This window comes from Emydura macquarii, unplaced genomic scaffold (genome assembly GCF_026122565.2).
Source record: "Emydura macquarii macquarii isolate MOO-44397 ecotype Brisbane River unplaced genomic scaffold, CSIRO-AGI_Emac_v2 contig_2897, whole genome shotgun sequence".
NCBI classification, from domain to species: Eukaryota; Metazoa; Chordata; order Testudines; family Chelidae; genus Emydura; species Emydura macquarii.
The window spans coordinates 19,645,573-19,665,387 of NW_027133034.1; the positions used below are offsets into that span (position 1 = coordinate 19,645,573).

A 19,815-nucleotide genomic window follows, 5' to 3' on the forward strand; every position below is an offset into this window, starting at 1 on the left:
TGAGCCCATAGGAGGGGGGAGAAGGAGGGTGCTGTAAGACTTGGGGAAGGAGAGTTATGGATGTATTGAGTGGAACCCCAACTTATCAGTTCACCCAGCAGTGATAACTCTAAAGAAAATTATGATTAGCCTGTTGCCATGACAGCTTTGTAAATTTATTAGCTTCCAGAGAATAATTTTAAAGGCAAACAAAGTCAAGGGAGAAGTTACTCTTTGCAGAGGAAACATGTTTAAATGTTATTTTCCCCTTGTTTTGACTTAGAAAAGTTCTGTCCAAACAGTGCAGACCAATTGGATATGTGTGGATTGTAGGAGTCTGTTTTATTATTTATTTAAAATTACAGTTTGAAACAAAATGTCTGTATATTTACACATCACATCTGGTGTAGGTGCTAAAAGAGAATATATTATTTATAGATAAGAAATAAAAGGATGTTTTTTAAGTTACTCCTTCACACGAACAAAAATGAAAACAAGAGGTGTTGGTATGTTTAATTAGTTACCCAATCAAGAAAAATAAATGCTTCTGACTGTACCCAGTGCAAGAAAAAGAAAAAGAAAGAAAGCCACTATAAAGAATAAACATGGCCCGTCAAACCACTGTTTACGGAGAGCCCGTCTCCAAGGTTTCCAAAAACTCAGGAGCTCCCGGAAGGTGGGCAATGGCGCAGACTTCTATACAAACATCACATTATAAATCCGAATCTGACCCTCTTCTGGAGTGTCGAGAACATGTGGCGCTGCAGCTTCCCTGCAGCGGGGGACCTGGCACACATTAATGCCCCTGCAAACGTAGAGTAACTCGTAGAAGAAAAGTTTGCGGGAGGGAGCGGGGAGGAAACCACAACGATCCAGAGTTGCCAGAGCAAAGGACAGCAGCATCCCTGCCTGTTCGCAGCGGACTGCTGAGCCGGAAGGCGGCTGAACGCGATCCTAAAGCGTTGTTGCTTTCGCTCGGGACGAAATGCCCAACGTGAACCAGGCGCGACCGCGCTCTGAGCCTCAGAGCAACCCCAAGAAATGCAAGCGGCATGTTAATGCGATGGATGAAATCCCAGCCCAGCCTAACCACCACGGGGGGGGGGGGGATTCTCCCTGCCACAGCAACACTTAGGGGGCTTTTGCCGCGCTCCCACCACCGCATGGCAAGTGCGGGGGGAGCCGAGCCAAACAACTTGAAACCTGGGCGCGGCGGCAGCCAGCACAGCCCCACACGCTAGGGGGGCAGCGCCTTGCTAAGGGGCTGGAGCCCAAAGGTCAGCCACGGGCCCCCCCAACCTCCGGCCCAGGGGAGCAAACGAAGCCCTTGCCAGGCTGCCTTACCTGCCCCTGGAGATGCTGAGCAGAGCCCTCCTCGGAGCCGCCTCGCACCCCTAGCACCGGGCACTCGCCTACAGCCAGCTGCTCCGCTGAGCGGCAGACAGCCTAGTGATTTAGCCCGGGGGGAGGGGCAGGGGCACTAGATCCCCTCCCCGCCGCACAGCGGGGTCCAGCGGGCCGCCGGAGGTGTGCAGAGCTCCCCGGGATGGGCAGGGCCGGAGGGGGGGGAGTTGGGCTGCGGCGGCGGCTGCTGGGACAGTCACTGAGGCGCTTCTCTGCCGCCTCTTGCTCCTCCTGGCACGTAGCGCTAGCAACTGCGGCCCCCCGCGCCGCCCCCGCTGCTGTCCCGGGCGGGCTCCTGGAACCTGCCGCTCCCCCAGCGCGCCCGCCTTCGCCTCCCTCTGTGACACCGCGACGCGCCTCGGCCAATGGCAGCTGCCCCGCCGCCGCCGCGCTCGGGGGAGAGGCGTGGGGGGGGGGGGGTGAGAGCCAGTCCCCAGCCGGAGCGCGCGAGGAAGGGAGACAGAGCAGAGGATGCTGCTGCTGCCGGAGTCCGGCCGTGCTGGCCGGCGGCGTGGGGCGCAGGGGGAGAAAGGGGGAGAAAGGGACAGCCCCCCCCCCACACACACAAGCGCACACACCCTGCAGGGCGAAATCCCCAGGGCCGGGACAAGAGGCACATGCAGTTGGCACGGGACAACATGGCCCCGCCCGCGGCTAGGGGACACACCCGTGCCAGGAGACTTACTAGCCGGAGGAGGTACCCAAGCGCCGCTGCCGTTTAGAAAGGCACCCGCAGGCATCCGGCAGGGGTAGGTACAACGTGCCGGCTGTGCTCACATGACCGTCCGCTCCCCTGATCCTGGCGTTGGGCAGGGGGCAGCCCGAAAGCTCCACCGCCCGGCCCAGCCCAGCCCCTGGACCTGCCCCCTCAGCGGAGGATTGCAGGGACGCCCGAGACCTGCCTTCCCCTTCCCAGGCACCTAGGACGCGCTTGCACTAGCAAAATGCCACCCAAGGAGCCTCCTACCAGCTGGGAGACTCCCCAGGGGTCAAATCAGCCAAGGACTTTAGGGTGGAAGGCTGCAAAGGCACAGCTGGGCCTGGGATGTGGCCCACGCGATCTAGGGTGAAATGCTGCCCCTCTTAAAGCTAGCGGGAGTTTTGTTCTGTATTTAATGGGAGCCAGGCTTTCACCCCAAGCATAGATGCAGGATAAAGCTTCGCAGCATAGACTTCCGGCCCTGGGTGTGTGTGTCAGGGCTGTCCATTTCTGATTGAGGGGCAGTTTATTACATAGGGCGAACCCCTCATGCCAGCCGGCTAGGGAACCAACACACACTCGGCTGAGAAGGCCACAGCCATCACAGGGAAAGAAAACCGTCACACAGAGCAGGTAGGATTATAAATGAGCCTTTACACCAAAACCTGACAAATGTTCCTATTCAGGAAGGACACTAACTCTGGGTGCTGGCCTCCCCGCCCCACTCCCTTTTTAAAAGGCAAAAATAGGTGGCTGCTTTGTCCTTCCATTAAGTTCTCCCATTCCAATATATTTCAGCGCAGATAAAAGGTGCAGCCTTAATTTTCTCCCAAAATATTTTCAAACTTTCAGCTGATAGCACACACAACTTCTTCACCATTCAAATAGTAGGGGGTTGGATTGAAAACCTAATCCTATTCCTAAATATAGGTAGGCACTAGTCCCTTCATCATGCAAAGATGCCCAAATGAATCTGAAGGCTTTCACAAGCAGGTACAATACAGCACCCACCCCTAAATCACAATGTGGAGAACTAGCTCCAGCTACAGCTGCTGCCTACAAAACACTATTGTAATATTATTTTGAATATAAATAATTTGAAGACAGACACCACTAATAAAGAAAAGCAGTGACTAAAATCCCCCAATGCACTGTAATGGTGGCAAACCTCCTACCTTGCAAGGGTCCTGAGTTATACATCGACTTCTAACAACTAGGTAGGGTTGCTGTCTGTCTTTTGCACATTGATAAGATGGGGATAGCTTTTCATAACAATTGCAGTATTTATAATTTATTTCATTTTTGAGAGTATCTAGAAATTGAATTGTGAAAACTCCACTCTGTATTTATGCGAAGTTTGAGGGTATTGACAAAGTGAAGCGTGCGTGCTCTGTAGTTGAAGAAATTTCTTTGAAAATAGTGCCACCTGCCGTTTGCAACAATCTTGTAAGTGGTGGTACCAAACCCTATTGCTTAGGTTTATTACAGTAATAAAAATGGGCATTGAGTTAGACAAAGAACATTAACAAAATGTTTGGCAATAAGTTTTTACTGAATTAAATAAGTTAAAGGATAGGTTTTTAAAAAATATTGAATTGTTGTACAATTACAAGCATTGCCTATGTCCCCTCCCCCTCCACCCCCACCCATTTATATTCTGAAAATTAACCACACTTTTTGGATCTCCCCTGTCCCCCCCCCCCAAAGAAATATTTCTGGTTAAGATCATTTAAGAGAAAATAGACTGAGCTGAAGACTGAGAAAGAGTCTCAATATGTTATGGACAGGAACTGTCTTTTATTTTGTGTGTATGTGTGTGTTTAATGCCTAACAACGTGGGTTCCTCATCCTCAATTGAGGCTAGTGAGCGTGATGAAATATAAATGAAATAATTTTGAAACAGATTTTTTTTTTTAAATGGCCTCTTTTAGGGCTGGCAAATTAAAGGCACAAATAATTTCAGGCACAATTTTTGAAACCTGAAACTTTCATACCAGTCAAGATTTGTGCAGCCCCAGCAGAGTCCTCCTCAAAGCCACTTTGCACCCCTCTCGCAGGGCACTTGCTGCTGCACGGTGGCTTAGCCCACAGCCAGCGGCTCTGCTGATTGGCTTTAACAGAACTAATTGAAGAGGAAAGGACTATTCAAAAAGAATATGAATCTGGCCCTCCGTGTGTATTTGAAGAAAGTAAACTTGCAACTTCCTTTTTAAAACACATCAAAATATAGGTGACTTTTTTCTACTGTTCATTAACTTAACTCTGCTCATAGCAATAGACTCTATCCAAGTCAGTGGGGAGAGATATCAGAATTCAGCCATTCACATACATCAATTACCGGTAAGACAAGGTGGGTAGTATTCTGATACCAACTTGACTACAACAACACTGCATATAATTACCAGTTGGTTTCAACAAAGATCAAGATGTTCTGCCAGCTATATTTCCTTCTACAAGCAATGCCCATTGTCTCTAGGAAATATTCATTCTTTATAAAAGTGGTAAGTATGAAGTGCTTTTACTGAGCTCTACATCTTCAAAGTATTGTTGCCCCTTTTCAATCTGAGTCCCTGGTCAAACATCAGGGCCCGGAGATGTTCCAACTGAAAGTAAATATCAATGGAATCTGGAATTTTCTTCGATGCAATCTTGTTTATTTACAATGAACGTACAAAGTTCTGCGTCTCTGAACGCAGAATGAATCAGATAGCAGGCAACAGGTTTTTTTTCCCCTCCCTCACAGCACCAAGAGCACACTTGTCAGCCTGTAAACTTGACCTAAAGCGTCTTTCCAGGTTTCTCCTAGGGTGAGACACCATGCTGTTTCTTCCAGATGTCTGTCTGTCTGTCAGGGCTTGTCTGCACTAGCTATGCCATGCTGCTGTAACCCCATAGAGGAGATGCACATTACAACATCAGAAGGTTTTTTTCTATTGCTATACTAACTCCACCTTCCCAAGCAATGGCAGCTAGGTTGACAGAAGCATTCTTCCATCAACATAGCCATGTCTATACCAGGGAGTCAGGCAGCATAGTTATGATGTGTCAGGGTGTGTAATTTTTCAAACCCAGCAATGCAGCTATATCAATCTATATTTTAAGTGTAGACCAGGCCTTAGTCACTCCCAAATTTTTGGTTTGTTTCTTCTGCCCCCCGAGCCCGCCCACACACACACCTTACCTACCCAAAAATAATATTCAGCAAAAGCCCTCCAGCTCACTCAGTCCAAACTCCTGGGTGGGTTCACAACCTCCTTTTGTCTTTGGCAGCAAGGGGGGGGGGGAGCTTCTGATTAATTCATCATGCCAGTTATGTTAATTGAAGCATGCATTCACATCAAGCTCAAAGAGATTTGTGATTCATGAAGTCACTGCTAGTTCTCAGCATAACAGTATTAACCAATTAACCCTCACAATACCTCTGTGAACTGGATAAGTATTTATCCCCATTTGACAGATGCAGAAAATTTAGAGGGGTGAATCCAGGCCAGAATCAGAATGACTTGTCTCAGGACATGCTGGTTCCCATTCTTGTAACTAAGTCTATTTGACCACACTGCCTCTAGATCATTTGGTTAACTCATTAGGAACAACAATATATACTTTTTCTTTCCCCTTAACCAATGAAGAGCTAACACAGTGCTCAATTAACTCATTCTAAATGTTTTGAAATTTTATGTTGAAATGCATAATTTTATACATTTAGTTACCACAGAATTGACTTAGTTTGAGTTTTAGGCAGATTTGCCCAAAATGCCACAACCATTTGCTCACATTGAGTTGCACAGTCTTTCTACACAAGAGGTTGCCATTAAAAAGTCAGCATTGTCAACAGCAGGGCAATCATGAAGTAATTCATCTTCTGAACATGAGAAAACTGCAGCATCTTAGATGCTACCATGTGGTAAAAGTGTCTTTTACTAACTTTTTAATGATGACTGCACACTGTGCATAACCCTGCAATCACTACAGGATTAAGATTGTGTCAGGTCTATGTTCCAACTGTATTACTGGTGTACTGGAGCTCTCAGGAAACCCTGCCAGCCATGGCTTAAGCTGTGTCATAAAAATTATGAAGATCAACCTTTTTGCCTTTGGAATGACCACACTACACCAAATGGTAGGCATTTAAAAAACAAAACACCCAGATGGCCTTCAAACCCACACACCAAGACGCCCACTTTAGAATCACACAAGTCAGTGTTATCCTCCCAGTATACTTGGCAAATGTTTCAGGAGCAAAGTATAAACACTTCCAGCAGAGGGCATCTTAATCTCAGTTTACTTGCCAAATGGTATTGACTCCATCCTTAGTTATGCTTGGAACAACTTGTTTTTCCTTAAATGGGAAGACTAATGATTACCTTCCCATTATTCTGCTCTGCAAATGCATTCCCCTTGCTACACAGGGTTTTAGAATCCCCTAATTAAATTATTGACAGCATTTCAAGAGATGCATAGAGTACTCTTTGTCATACTGAGTACAACAAGATTTTTTCCTATTTTAAATAGTCACAATCTTCCATTACATAATGGGAAAATATACATTAGAATATGCCTTTGAACACTCTTTTTAAAGAACTGTATAAACAGACAATTAAAATAGCATAGAGGCTATTTGGATTTTGGTATGTCACAATGACAGAATAAAAGATCACAAACTTGGGCCAGTATTACTGGATGATCATACTGCTGAGTTAGAATTATGAATAAGATTGTCTGCACCTTTAAAACTCAGGATACTTTTTGTGATTCACACTGTGGTTTTAGTGATGATATTTTCCTTCTTCGTGATGGAACGTACTGAAGATGTCTGCTGAAAAATATGGTTTAAAAACAAGTGTTTTCCTTAAAACAAGAAATAAAAATAAAAAAACAGGTATATTATGATATTACTGAAAAAATAAGGAATAAATTCAGATAACAAGTATGAAATGATCAGATCTGTGTCCATGTAAATAGCATTTTTAATAGTATTCAGTTGCACTGTTTGAATTGCTGAGATACATTGACTACTTGATGATGTCTTTGATCAAGTCTGTCTTTACATTTAGGGAAAACATTCAAAACATCATGTGGAACATCTGGTTTCCAAATAAAGCTCAGAATTCACCCTCTCTTGTGATCTTCTTATCTGAAAGTTTCACAGAGGGAATATTCTCAGACTGTGTCAGCATTTCAAGGTCTTTGAATGCCTCCAAGATATAGCATAGGAATTTGCAAGGATAGTTATGGAACAAACAATGAACTAACAGGAAAATAGCAGCTCAGCATGAAGGGTGGTAGTGACAGTCTGTTAAGAAACCTGATTTACTAGGGGTAGAACCTGTATATGTGCAGTTTTATAACTGTGAAGAGACAGAGATCAGAAACAAAAGAAATTGGAAAGCACCAGAAATATGGCCACTGTCTGGAATACCCATAACTGGAAGGTTAATATAAAGTTTAGAGTTCTTCCTTTATGTACACATGAGCAGCACAAGTAGTGATGCCTATAATTAAGGTTACCCAACACTTCCTATTCTAAGACCTTGTTCTCAGTTGCTTATAACTTTGTCATACTTTAACCGTTTGGACTGAAGTTTTCCCATGCTGGGTGTCTGCCTCAGGCTGGATATTTTTGGAATATTTCAGCAAAAATGGTTCAGCCATATCTCAGAATGAAATTAGGGGAAAACACATGGTTTTACCTAGGTTAAAAAATTCTCACAACCGTTTAATTGACAAATTGTAGCACCTCTGTGCTTGGAAGCAGGAATTTAAAACTTGTCAGGGTGGGGTCACCCTGTGGTCTGCAATGTGCCTTTTGCTGTCTTTGTGAAAATTCATCCAAATTCGGGCAAGTTATAAACCTCTGAGAATCACATGCTCAGTAATGACTTGTTAGAGATTGGCAGTTAAACTCTCCAAAAAGTTTCTGTCTGTACTGAACAAATTCCAGCTCAGGGCTGCAGAGGTCAAGCAAGACTTTCCCCATAATAGCTGCTGCCAGAGTCCAGGGACTGTTTCTCCTGAGCAATCAGTGCCCTCTCCCCGCACCGCAGCATCCAAGCAGCACAGAGAGGAAGCTGTTTGACTAGAATGCAGAGGTGTAAGGTGTTGAGCAGGAGACTAGGAAAAGGTGCTGAGGGGGCTTAATGTGCAGACTGGGGTTGGGATTGACACAAGGAGCTGAGAGGGAGACTGGGACAAGGATAGGCTAGAGGAGCCAGGGATGGGATCCCCTCCCCCTGGGAGCCAGGTAATGCTTCTGGACTTTGTACATATCCTAAAAATTACAGCTGGCATGATCCTTCAGACATATAGGATATTGGTGTGCTTTCTGTTACTCTGTTAACAAATACACTTAACCTAAACATACTAATATCAAAATCTCATTATGCACAGGCCTAATCATATCCTACTAGGTCATAACATGGTTTTGTAAGCAATTTTATAAACATGGCTAGGCCTTATTTACACTGAGATGTGAAGTAATCTTATCACCTTCCTAGCAAGAAGGTGATTTTAAACGTGACTCTAGCTGACGTAAGCTAAACTGTAGTGCAAATGCCCTCTTAAGGGGTTTGTGATATGAATACATAAAAATGATTTGGGGTAGTGCTAGCAAACATATGATACTGTACATGTGTTTTCTAACAGTCAAGGTTAGATGGAAATAGAATACAGAAGATTTTATTAAAGCACAGAATTCTCATGATCTGGACTGAGTGTGCATGCAGTTCTAAGGTCAGGAATCTAGAATGGGATATTCTAGCCAACTATGACTGGAGAGGCTGAGAGAATGAGATTAGGAAAGGTTGAAATCATTCTGTAATTTTGAAGGAAATGGACAGCAGAGTAACAATAACAATGCTGTGTCCCTACAAAGCAGTATTTCCCTGCTCAGGAAGAAACTGTTTTCAGACAGGAGAGGAAGTAACATTTGTTTTCAACCCAAAAGAGCTGAAATGGGGTAAAGCACTGTAAATCACCATAGCAGCCAGTCTACCTCCCTCTGCTTGTGATTTTGGACTTAAGACCAGAGGGGCAGCAAGAAATTATTCAGGTTGATCATAGCTTTGGCTCAAAAGTATTCAGGGGAAGGGGAAATGAAGACTGGGAAATATAGATAAAAAGAAATGAAAGGAAGGAGAGAAGAAGCAAGAGAAAAAATGGAAAAAACAGGAAAGTCAAAAGAATAAAGTGAACAGGGAAGAAAGAAGGAATTAGTTAATATGATTTCCCTCATTCTGCAAAGGGAAAACTTATTTGTATGAATGTTTTTGACTACATTTTGGTCATAAATAGCAGTATATTGTTAGGATTATATGATAGCAGATAGAAATAATAAAATTTAAAACCACTGACTGCTGCCATTTATCTGAGATTCTACTCACCAGTTATTTCTCCTAACATAGTTCCTCCTGTTGTTTTTATTATTGGGGAGCTTGGAGACAAACTGTGGCTAACAGCTTTCAAAGAATTGTAGAATTAAAAGAATCTGTTGAGGAAACACATAAGCAGCCATAGCAGTATCATCACTATCTATAATATGATTTAAATGTCTAGACAAAAATAATTTCAGTCTGCTACATTCAATGTTATAATTCAGACATTTTGTACTGTGTAAGGATTGTAGCACATTCTATCTTTACCTTGAAAATGACCTTCCCTGACTTGATCATGAGTTACACCATGGGACATCATCAAGTGGAAAATAATACCTGCTGTCGCTAAAGAACTACTTAACATTCAATTCACAACACAATATGTGCAGTAGACATTCACAAGCAGTTTTGTGAGATTTATTGCATCAAAAATTAAAATAAGATATACCTTGTCATACTGGATTTTGGAGCTATGCAATATCTACTATATATAGAAAATCTCTTTAAATTTCAATGATCCTCCTCAGAAAAAGAAAAAAGTTTCTTGTACTATTTACTATATTGCACAGCATTGCTTATCATTCTGTCAATAATTAAAAAAACAAAACACAAAAGACCTTACCATAAGCATTCTCCAAAATTAAAATGTAACATCGTATTATTCTTTGGCACAAAATCAGGGTGGATAGCTTGCCTGTGGGCTAGAGAGCGTGGGCCTAAGCCAGCCCTGATTACAAGATGAGTCTCACCTGAGAGAGATCAGGTGCTCCCAATACAGGAAGCTGCAGGGGGTGGTGGTTGTTGAGAGAAATAGCAAGCTGAGATTGACAGGGGCTGGAGGCTTGGTGATAAACTGGGACATGCTGTAGCTGGCTTGAAGAAGTAATTGCAGGGAGCAAGACTGGCTCTTGCAGGGTTGTTTTACTGTGAGGTGACCAGCTGTGGGAAAGAATATGGGGAACTTCCTTCCCCCCCACGAAGAGGAGAGAAACACTAAAGTGGGGCTAGAGCCTAGAGGACCAGTGTGTACCCCTGTAAATTGGGCCTCACATGAGGAATGTTTGTAATTTTCCTGGGGACTGTGTGGAATTTATTTAAGGAATCCAGTGAAGGAGACAACGGGTGGGGTATTGCAGAGGCACACCTGTCCACAATGGGGAACACAGGAGGTGGTAAGCAGCCACCATGTTACAGACACCATTCAACTGAGGAACATCCAGCTTGTTACAAGTATTACTCAGTCTTAAATGACTTATACTCCTCTTGCAGATGGGTAAAATGAGCCTTAGACAGGTTAAGTGACCTGCCTGAGATCAAGCTGCGGCTCACTGGGAGAGCTGAAAATAGAACACAGAAGTCTTGACTTCTAGGTCCTACTCACTAATACTAGATGACAATACCACCCATGTTATAAATATGTGCCTCCCACTTGGATCCTGTGAACAGATCTCTTTAAAATTCCCAATGTGTATTTGTTGCCTAGGTCGATGGGATTTTTGCTATGCAGCCTAGGAGCAGAAAATGATTTACTTAGTGATTTTGGGGCAAGTCTCTTAACCTCTCTGCTTACTCAGGTGTAATGCAAGTTTAATTACCCTGAGGCTTACTGAATGTGATAAAATCTAATTAAGGACTAGCCTGGTGGCCTAATGATAGCGCTTTGCTTTTATCACATTTGATTTTGCATTTCCCAACAATAATGCTTCCTGCAGACTGTTTTCACTTATGGTAACCTCCCCACTGCAGTCTAGAATCCTCATAGCACTGAGCACTACAAGCACCCACCACTCATAGCCCCAATCCTTCTCCTCCCATCTTCAATTCTACCCAGGTGTGAGGGGGTGTACCAGCCCCTCTCAACAGAGGGGGAGCCCTTAGCTCTCTCAGAGGCAAGAAAAGCCTCTCCCCATCATGCACCCTGTGCACACCCTGGCAGGAGATGGCACTTAAAAGCTCAGCAGAGGCTTCAGAGTGGGGTGGGACAGTAGAGGAGAGAGATGTCCTCCCAGAGCCTTGCTGGAAGCGATACAGTCCTGCCACACAGAGGGGCTTTAGGACTGTTTCACTGCTCAGCCCAGGTGGGTTGTTGGGCCCCACCACACCAGGGAAACACTTGAACAGTGACGTTATAGTCAGTCAGAGGTCAAGCATGACTTTTTGGGGCCTGCACGGGACAGGAGTTGTACCCAGTCCATTCTGGGGGAGCCCTAGGCACTGTCTGTCACACCTGGGCACACGCTAGGTCTGCATGAAGAGGATACATAGGACTATTTACATTGGCCCTAAGCTGTAGCTGCACCATTGGAATTTTCCCCTGTCCAGTTGCAGCTCTCATCAATTTATAGGGACCAGGGCAGAGGCCAGAATTAGGTCTTACCTCCTCACATGACGCACCACTCTGCAATACAATCTACCCTAATTTAGATAGACAAAGACAGAATATGCATATCAATAGAGTATTGCATATATCCTTACTAAGATGTGAGCAACAATAAAGAGGGAATAGTCTTTATCTCAGTATACTAACACACAGACAATGGACCCAATCAGACTTACATCAAGAATCCAGCTCCTGCTGCCAGAGCAGCTATTGACAATGTGGCAACAAGACAGGTGTGTGAAAAAAGCAGTGCCTGCGGCAAATTGTCCTTGTGGTAATTGGTTACCTCATCGCCAAAATCAGCCTAATGCGTATTCTGGAAAAGAATCATGTGCTCAGCCCAAGGCACAGTCAGCATGATGGTATTATGTGCTAACGGACATATACCTGTGCTTGGCAACAAAGCTTTTCAGTGGCTTTGTTTTATTTTATTTCTCTGTGCTGCAGTCACAACTAATGTGTGTTGTTTTGAAAAAAAAATCCATAATCACATAAGGCTAGCAAAAAGAAAGAAAGAAATTATTTTGAGTTTATTCACCCATCCTGGTGATGCCATTTGGAGCAACAGAACCACAATTAGCAGACAATAAAATATAATGATCAATGAGGTATGCTTCACCACAGGCAACCACAATGTTTCTTTGTGGTGCAGAAAATAAACAGCTCCATGTCATCTACTTGCCATCATTTAATGATTGCTGTTATACTTACAGATTTTATAGAAATCACTCTCCATGAGCCCCAAAAGCTGATACTTGTGGTCCCAAAGGTAATCAGTGTATCACAGCTCCAATAATTAGTCAGTAAAACAAGTGCATCACTTGTGCAAGGAATTCAACTTCCCCATCAATGTAGGGTCCAAAGATTTAAAGTTTGCTTTGAATTTTGGTCTCCCATCCATAAAAGGAATACATAGCAGTATCAGTGTGGACAATCAAGATACATAAACACTCGCTAACCAGATGTAAAAACAAAACATCACAACATATGATGAAGACTGAACAAAATTATCTGACTTCCTATTTTGTGTTCTCTATTCTTAAAAGAGTTGGCCCAGAATTTCCTGTCTGATGAGGCATATAAAGCCTGGAGCTTTTCTTTAAGATGAATTTAACAGAGGAGGTCTAAATTCTGCATTGACTTACACCATGTATTGCATAAGGTGTAAATCAGCAGATGACAATCCAAGCAATTTCCTTCTTTCCAGTGATGATAACCTATTTTAAAAATTTCCACTACTCCAAATTCCCAACAATCACTTCTTAAAAAATGAGTATGTTTCCAATATTTTGCACTGAAAAGTATAGAGCAAAGTCCCCAATGATTGTACCTGCTCCTGCTCTGTGGTTTTAAATTCTTAAGGGTTACTAACAAAATCTTCAATCTTCCTTCTTCGAAAATTTTGAACCCAGCATTAAACGTTCTGAAGCAAGGACAGCAGGCCTTTAAGCTGTTATATTAAATATTCACAAAAAAAAGAAGGTAATTTAAAATCAACTACACCAAGAATCATCTATAATCCTTTCCCTCAACTAACTTTCATCAGTACTACAAATGGTCCTCTATAATCTATACCTGTCCCCACATTGTAGGAGAAATGCCTTTATGCAAAAAGTAACTGAAATTTTTGTATGTAACTTCCGCCTTTCAAATGATGGTACCAAACATGGTCCTGTGAAAGTACTGAGGTCTGAAGTTACAGTTGCAATATATTAATATTTCATTAAGATGATAAAAATAAGCAATCAGATTCTGAAAGAGGTCTCTAACCTGGCCTCCAATTTTGCATGCACAATAGTTGTAGTTCAAGGTATTAGCATTTTGGTACATCAACACCCTTATGTTCACAATCTCCCAGGCAGATTACTCATCAGAATAATGTGGTATTTGGAGATTAATCAAATTCTTACAATCAGCTGTTGGGTCCATTTCTTATATATGACTAGACTGTACAATTTCTTCCCTCTAACAAGGGATAGTGATTGCCAAAACAATTTATGTATTTTATCCTGGAATATGTTTGAGTATAAAGATAAGATGACCGATATGGAGTTATTTAAGTTATTGGAAATTTTTTATTTGATTTTTTTCCCAAGAAACATGGTTAGCTGAGTCTGAAATTATAGTTTTTCCTGGTTTTGAAGCCTTTCTCCAAGGAAGAAGATGATTGTCAAAAAGGGGTTGTATATCAGGAGGACCTGCCACCTTGGTTTCCTTATGCCTGAAAGCCCAGATTTTACCTTTGGAATCAAAGTGTCAGGCATTCAGGCTATATTTTTTACATTTTCACCTCATCTCCACATTTTTATTAAATGTTTGTGTTAAATGTTTATTTACTCCCTATATCCTCTGTGTGTTTATTCTCGGTCATTGTGGAAATGCTTGGTAAGGCATTGATAAGCAGGTCTTCAGTTCTCAATGGCCCATCTAATTATTTTAGGAGATTTTAATGCTTGAATAGGTCCTCCAACAAACTCAGTATCAGGGGAAGAAAACATTGAGGACATTTTTGCACTTCCCTCTTGAAACGCTGGACTTCAGGTGGTTAACAACTCTGGACAAAAATTAACAGCTTTGTTAGATAAATTTAATTTGATACCTGTAAATAGAAGAAATGTAAGGGATAGAAAAGAACATTTTACCTATATTTCATCAACTAACTGGTGGTAGTATTGGTGATTATATAATTATCCCTATAGTTAAATGGTTCTTCTATAGGAATTTCTCTATATTTTCTTGCCCAGATAGTGACCACCAGACTTTCTCTCTAATTATGAATGTGCCACTTTTAGAGAGAGTTTTAATTCCAGTTGGGGAGGATGCCTTAATAGCCCCTTTTGAACAACATAGCCGTAAAAGACTAAAATGGACCCTAGCCATTTGTAATAAATTATCTAGGAGATTGGAGGGCTCTGATGTTAGATCTCCCAGAGATGTAATTATTAAGGTCCAAGAACTCCTCTGAAAATTTGTGAATCATATGAGTTGCTGGTAAAGTCCTTACTGTCAGGAGTGGCTCATGACTGTGAGTGCCTACATCAGCGCAGACAGTCAGAAGACAGGACAGACATTGCAAACTGGTGGTATGTTCTAAAATTAGATTTCACCAAGACCGTGACAAATGTGAACTCCTGGATAACTATCCTAATCATACCATGGAGTCACAGACAGTCTATCTTGCTACCCAGACAAACTGGACTTTGTAAAAGTTCACTTAAACCAAATCATCAGGTTGTTCCCAATCCAAGAGACCAGTCACTTATCCCAGATCAACTGGTATTCTAGATTTTATACCAAAGACAATGCTGGTAGCCAATTCTATAATAAACTAACTAAAGGTTTATTAGCTAAGAAAAGGAAGTGAGAGTTACTGAGAAGTTAAAGCAGGTAATAGATATATGCACAGGTGAAGCACAGTTTGTAATTCCAAATGGTGGCAGTGATGTAATAAACTGCCAGTTTCCCAAAAGTCTTTTCAGCATACCCAGATTCTCTCTGGGGATCTCCACTTTGCATCTGGTACACTTTCCTGTAAGTGTCCAAACAGTCCAGAGATCCAGATACAGGATCTTTCCTTGCATCCATCCTTGTAGCTTCTTCTCACAGAAAACAAGCTGACAGTGTCATTACCCACATGGGGTTTTCCTCTGATGACTGAGTGAGGAATGCATTTTGAGTTTTTGACCTCCGATCATCACAAACAATAACCACTTGCTTTGAAATTAGCACTTTTTTGTTGAAGTTCTTCATTTGCATTCCACAAGGCTTCTTTCTTCTTTGATGGATTGTTTAGTTACAGAGGGTTGCACAATGTAAATGTTTGCTACTACATTATAACATTATAACAGGAAACACATACATGAAAATAATACAAGTAACGTCCCACTAGTTTTCATGAAGTTTAAACACCAACTACACTCTTAAACATTCAACAATCACTTTGATCTATACTAATACACAAGTGAACTGACCTTGGGCTCTGGCATGAGCTGGCATCTAGTCTGCCAGCGTCACACTTACAACAACTTGTCACTAAACAAATTGATTCTGGTTTTAATTCTCCCAAAAATGCTTTCAAAGATAAGCACACTTGATTTGATATGGACTGCATGAAGGAAACGTCTGTTCTAGCTCATATAGTTAATTGGGTAAGATGAAAACCCACTCCTAATTTATTTCAGTATTTAGTTGCTTCCAGAAGAAGATATAAAAGTTTATTATACCATAAATAACAAGAATATCTGAGATCCTCATGGGAGGATTTTGAAATAGCAGCTAAAACTAAAAATTCTTCCATGTTTTGGAAGATGGTGGCCTCAGATTTTAGTAGATATACTCCAGTTGAGGAACCCCATATTAATGATAAATCCTGGATAATGCATTTTGGCCAGGTCATTAATGATTCCCCCCAAGCAGTTTCTTTATCTAATTCTGTCATAGTTGATGCAAAGAGGAATCCTCTCTTTGATTTAACACTCTGGCCTTCAGTAATGGACAGTGAAGTCCAGTCATTTATTTTAGCTGAGAAAAAAAGCTCCAGGGAAATATTTTCTCCTGCTGACATTTTTCAGGAGAATCTTGATTGGTGGTCCCTCCTCTTGGGTAAATAATTTACTGAAATCATACTGGATGGATTCCATCTCACTGGAAATCTAGTATCATAGTTCATATTTTTAAAAAGGTGAATAGAAAGAATCCTGTTTCATATCCACCTGTTAGTCTGTTAGATGTAGCAGGCAAAATTTATTATAGATTTTTTATTATTCAAACTTAATATATGGGTGATAGAGGCTAATTTGTTATATGTTGACCCATCCAGCTTTTGGGCTGGTAGAGCCACAATTGATAATTGTTTTATCTTATATGATTTATAAATATACTGTGTTTAAGGCTACTAGATTCTATGCTGTTTCATAGAACTAAAGATGGCATTTATTTGTATTAACCAAGACAAACTCTGTGTGACATTAAGAAGGATGGACATCGATTTAACACTTTTGAATATTTTGGAGGCTCTACAGCAGGGCAACATGGCTAAAGTAAGAACTAAAGTCAATGGGGAATGTATTAATGTTTTCCCTATTTCTAGGGGAGCATGCCAGGAATGCCTTCTACTACCTCTTCTTTTTAATTTACATATTAATGATGTTATAGATGCTTTAAAGGAAGATAATTGCTCTTTGCCACAAATTAAGGGTAGATCCATCCCAGTGTTAGTATATGCTGATGACATGGTTGTTTTATTGCAAACTATAAGAGGCCTCCACTAGTTATTATCTTGTTTTTCCACTTATAATTCTCAAGACTTATTTCTCAATTATAAGAAGACAAAGGCCATGATTTTTGGAAGAATCATCTGCAAATTGAGTAGACAATAGAAGGCCACGTTGTAGAATAAAATCTCTGCTTTTATTTATTTAGGGATAAAGTTCCATCATTTGGGCTGTTGGTCCCCTTATAAAGATCTAAAATAAAATAAAGATTGATTCAAGGGGTGCTCTGTTTCACCTGCTCCGTTTTACCACATTATCTTTTGGGTTGTAGAAATTTCCACCTTCTGAGAATATGCTGGATTTTACCTCCTTTGTACAAAATAGAATCTTTATTATCATCTCAAAACATACAATTTTTAGTATTTTCTCAGTCCCCAATAGTAATTAAATGACTATTTTTGCCCATGTGACATTGTGCCAAAGAAGAGCTCTGATTGACATTTTAATGTATTATATGGATGTTGGTATTGTTTTAGATAGTGCATGTTTTTCTTTTTATATTCACAAAGATGTGACATATGCAATTTCATAAAACTGAATTGATAAATGACTCAATTAATAAAAAATGAAATGGGATAATGTAATTAATACAAATCAACATGGGTTTATGGAAAATAGATCCTGTCAAATTAACTAGATATCTCTTTGGATGAGATTATAAATTTGGTTGATAAAGGTAATAGTGTTGCCATAATATTTTAGACTTCTGTAAGGCTTTTGACCTGGTACTGCATGACATTTTGACTAAAAAACTAGAACGATATAAAATTAACATGGCCCACATTAAATGGGCTTAAAAACTGGCTAACTGATAGGTCTTTACATTTAACTGTAAATGGGGAATTATAATTGAGCAAGTGTGTTTCAGGTGGGGTCCCTCAGGAATCTGCTCTTTGCCTTGGGCCATTTTGCATTTTTATCATTGACTTGGAAGAAAACATAAAATCATAATTGATAAAATTTGCAGATGATACAAAAATTGGGGGAGTGGTAAATAATGAAGAGGACAGGTCACTGATGCAGAGCAATCCTGATCTCTTGGTAAACTGGGAGCAAGCAAACAATATGTGTTTTAATACAACTAAATGTAAATGTATACATCTCAGAACAAAGAATGTAGGCCATACTTAGAGAAGGAGGGACTCTATTCTGTGATTTTAAAAAGATTTGGGGATCATGGTAGATAATCAGCTGAACATGAGCTCCCAGTGTGATCCTGTGGCCAAAAGAGCTAATGCAATCCTGGGATTCATAAAAAGAGGAATCTTGAGTAGGAGTAGAGAGGTTATTTCACCTCTGTATTTGGTACTGCTGCTGGAATATTGTGTCCAGTTCTGGTGCCCACAATTCAAGAAGGATATTGATAAATTGAAGAGGGTTCAGAGAAGAACCATGAGAATGAACAGAAAATTAGAAAACATGCCTTATAGTGATAGATAGAACTCCATAAGTCTATTTAACTTTAAAAAAAGGTTAAGGAGTGACTTGATTACAGTCTGTAAGTATCTACATGGGGAACAAATATTTAATAATGGACTCTTCAATCTAGCACAGAAAGGTATAACATGATCTAATGACTGGAAGCTGAAGCTAGACAAATTTAGACTGGAAATAAGGCAAAAAAATTTAACGATAAGGGTAATTAACCAGTGGAACAATTTACTAGCCCCCTTTCTACACTTACCTCCGGGACTTGGCGGCAGTTGACGGGAGTTACGCAAGCCACGCAAAAAACTTGCGTAAGTCCCGTCGACTTCTCAGCTCCTCTTCTGCGCGCTGTCTTCACTGCACTGCACTGCACCACTGCAGCACTATGCCACTTGCGAAGGTGGTCTTAGTACGTCGATTTCTGGATCGACTGAGCGAGTCTTCACTGACCGCTCAGTCGATCCAGAGAAATTGATCTGACAGCGGCGACTTTGCCGTCGTCAGTGTAGCTGTAGCCTAAGAGTCGTGGTGGAGTCTCCAACACTGGCAATTTTTAAATCAAGGTGGATGTTTTTCTAAAAGATATGCTCTAGTAATTATTTTGGGAAAGTTATATGGCCTGTGTTATACAGGAGCTCAGTCTGGGTAATCACAATGTTATCTTCTGGCTCTGGAATCTATTAATCTATTTTCCCTTCTCAATTAACTCAAGGAACAAAATTGTATCCACAAAAATAAAGGTCACTGTTAAAATCAGATCCAGATTACAAAAATCCATCTGTGCTAAAATGAATTTATTATCCAAGTTTGTTGCATCATACAGAGGTTACAAAGGTTCTAAAACCCTGAAAAGAGAGGCAGAGCTCTTCTGCGGACTCCTCCTGACATCAGGTTGCCAGGTTCTTGCATGGAGATAAAGAGTTAGTTCTGCTGATTCACCTTAGTGACCAGGATGGGCGGTACTGCTAGCTCCAAGTTTAAAAGGGTCTGAGTGGTCTCAGAGGCAAAGGAGACTGGGGCATGGTTATAGGAGTCTTGGAGGTAAAAAACCTTAAAACACACAAGCTAAAACTTAAATAACAACAAAACATGAAAAATGCTTAGGCTTAAGCAAACAGTAAAGTTAAACCCCAGAAAAGTGGTGAATTTGGACCAGATCCATTGCATGTTAGCAATGTCACCTATTTATAATATACTTCTGAAATTTCAGTTGAATATGTTTCACAAAAAATAAAAACTAAATAGAGTAACTTATCCCTGTTGGGCAAATTCTGACCTCCA

General features: G+C 41.2%; 1 protein-coding gene and 1 long non-coding RNA gene across 2 annotated transcripts in view; one reads left to right on the plus strand and one right to left on the minus strand.

Annotated features, from left to right (window-relative positions):
• Positions 1 to 2,109: 2,109 nt before the first annotated feature.
• The window catches only part of CUNH5orf63 (chromosome unknown C5orf63 homolog), a 66,484-nt gene continuing 48,778 nt past the window's right edge, over positions 2,110 to 19,815 (plus strand). Inside the window, exon 1 of the mRNA XM_067568526.1 lies at positions 2,110 to 2,132. The gene's annotated coding sequence lies outside the window, so the exon portion shown is untranslated. The remainder of the gene's footprint in view (positions 2,133 to 19,815) is intronic.
• On the minus strand, positions 7,033 to 10,196 carry LOC137166763 (uncharacterized). Its single transcript, XR_010923803.1, has 3 exons — positions 10,076 to 10,196; positions 9,463 to 9,566; positions 7,033 to 7,217 (listed from the first exon to the last, which is right to left on the minus strand). It is a non-coding gene; the product is annotated as an uncharacterized lncRNA (long non-coding RNA).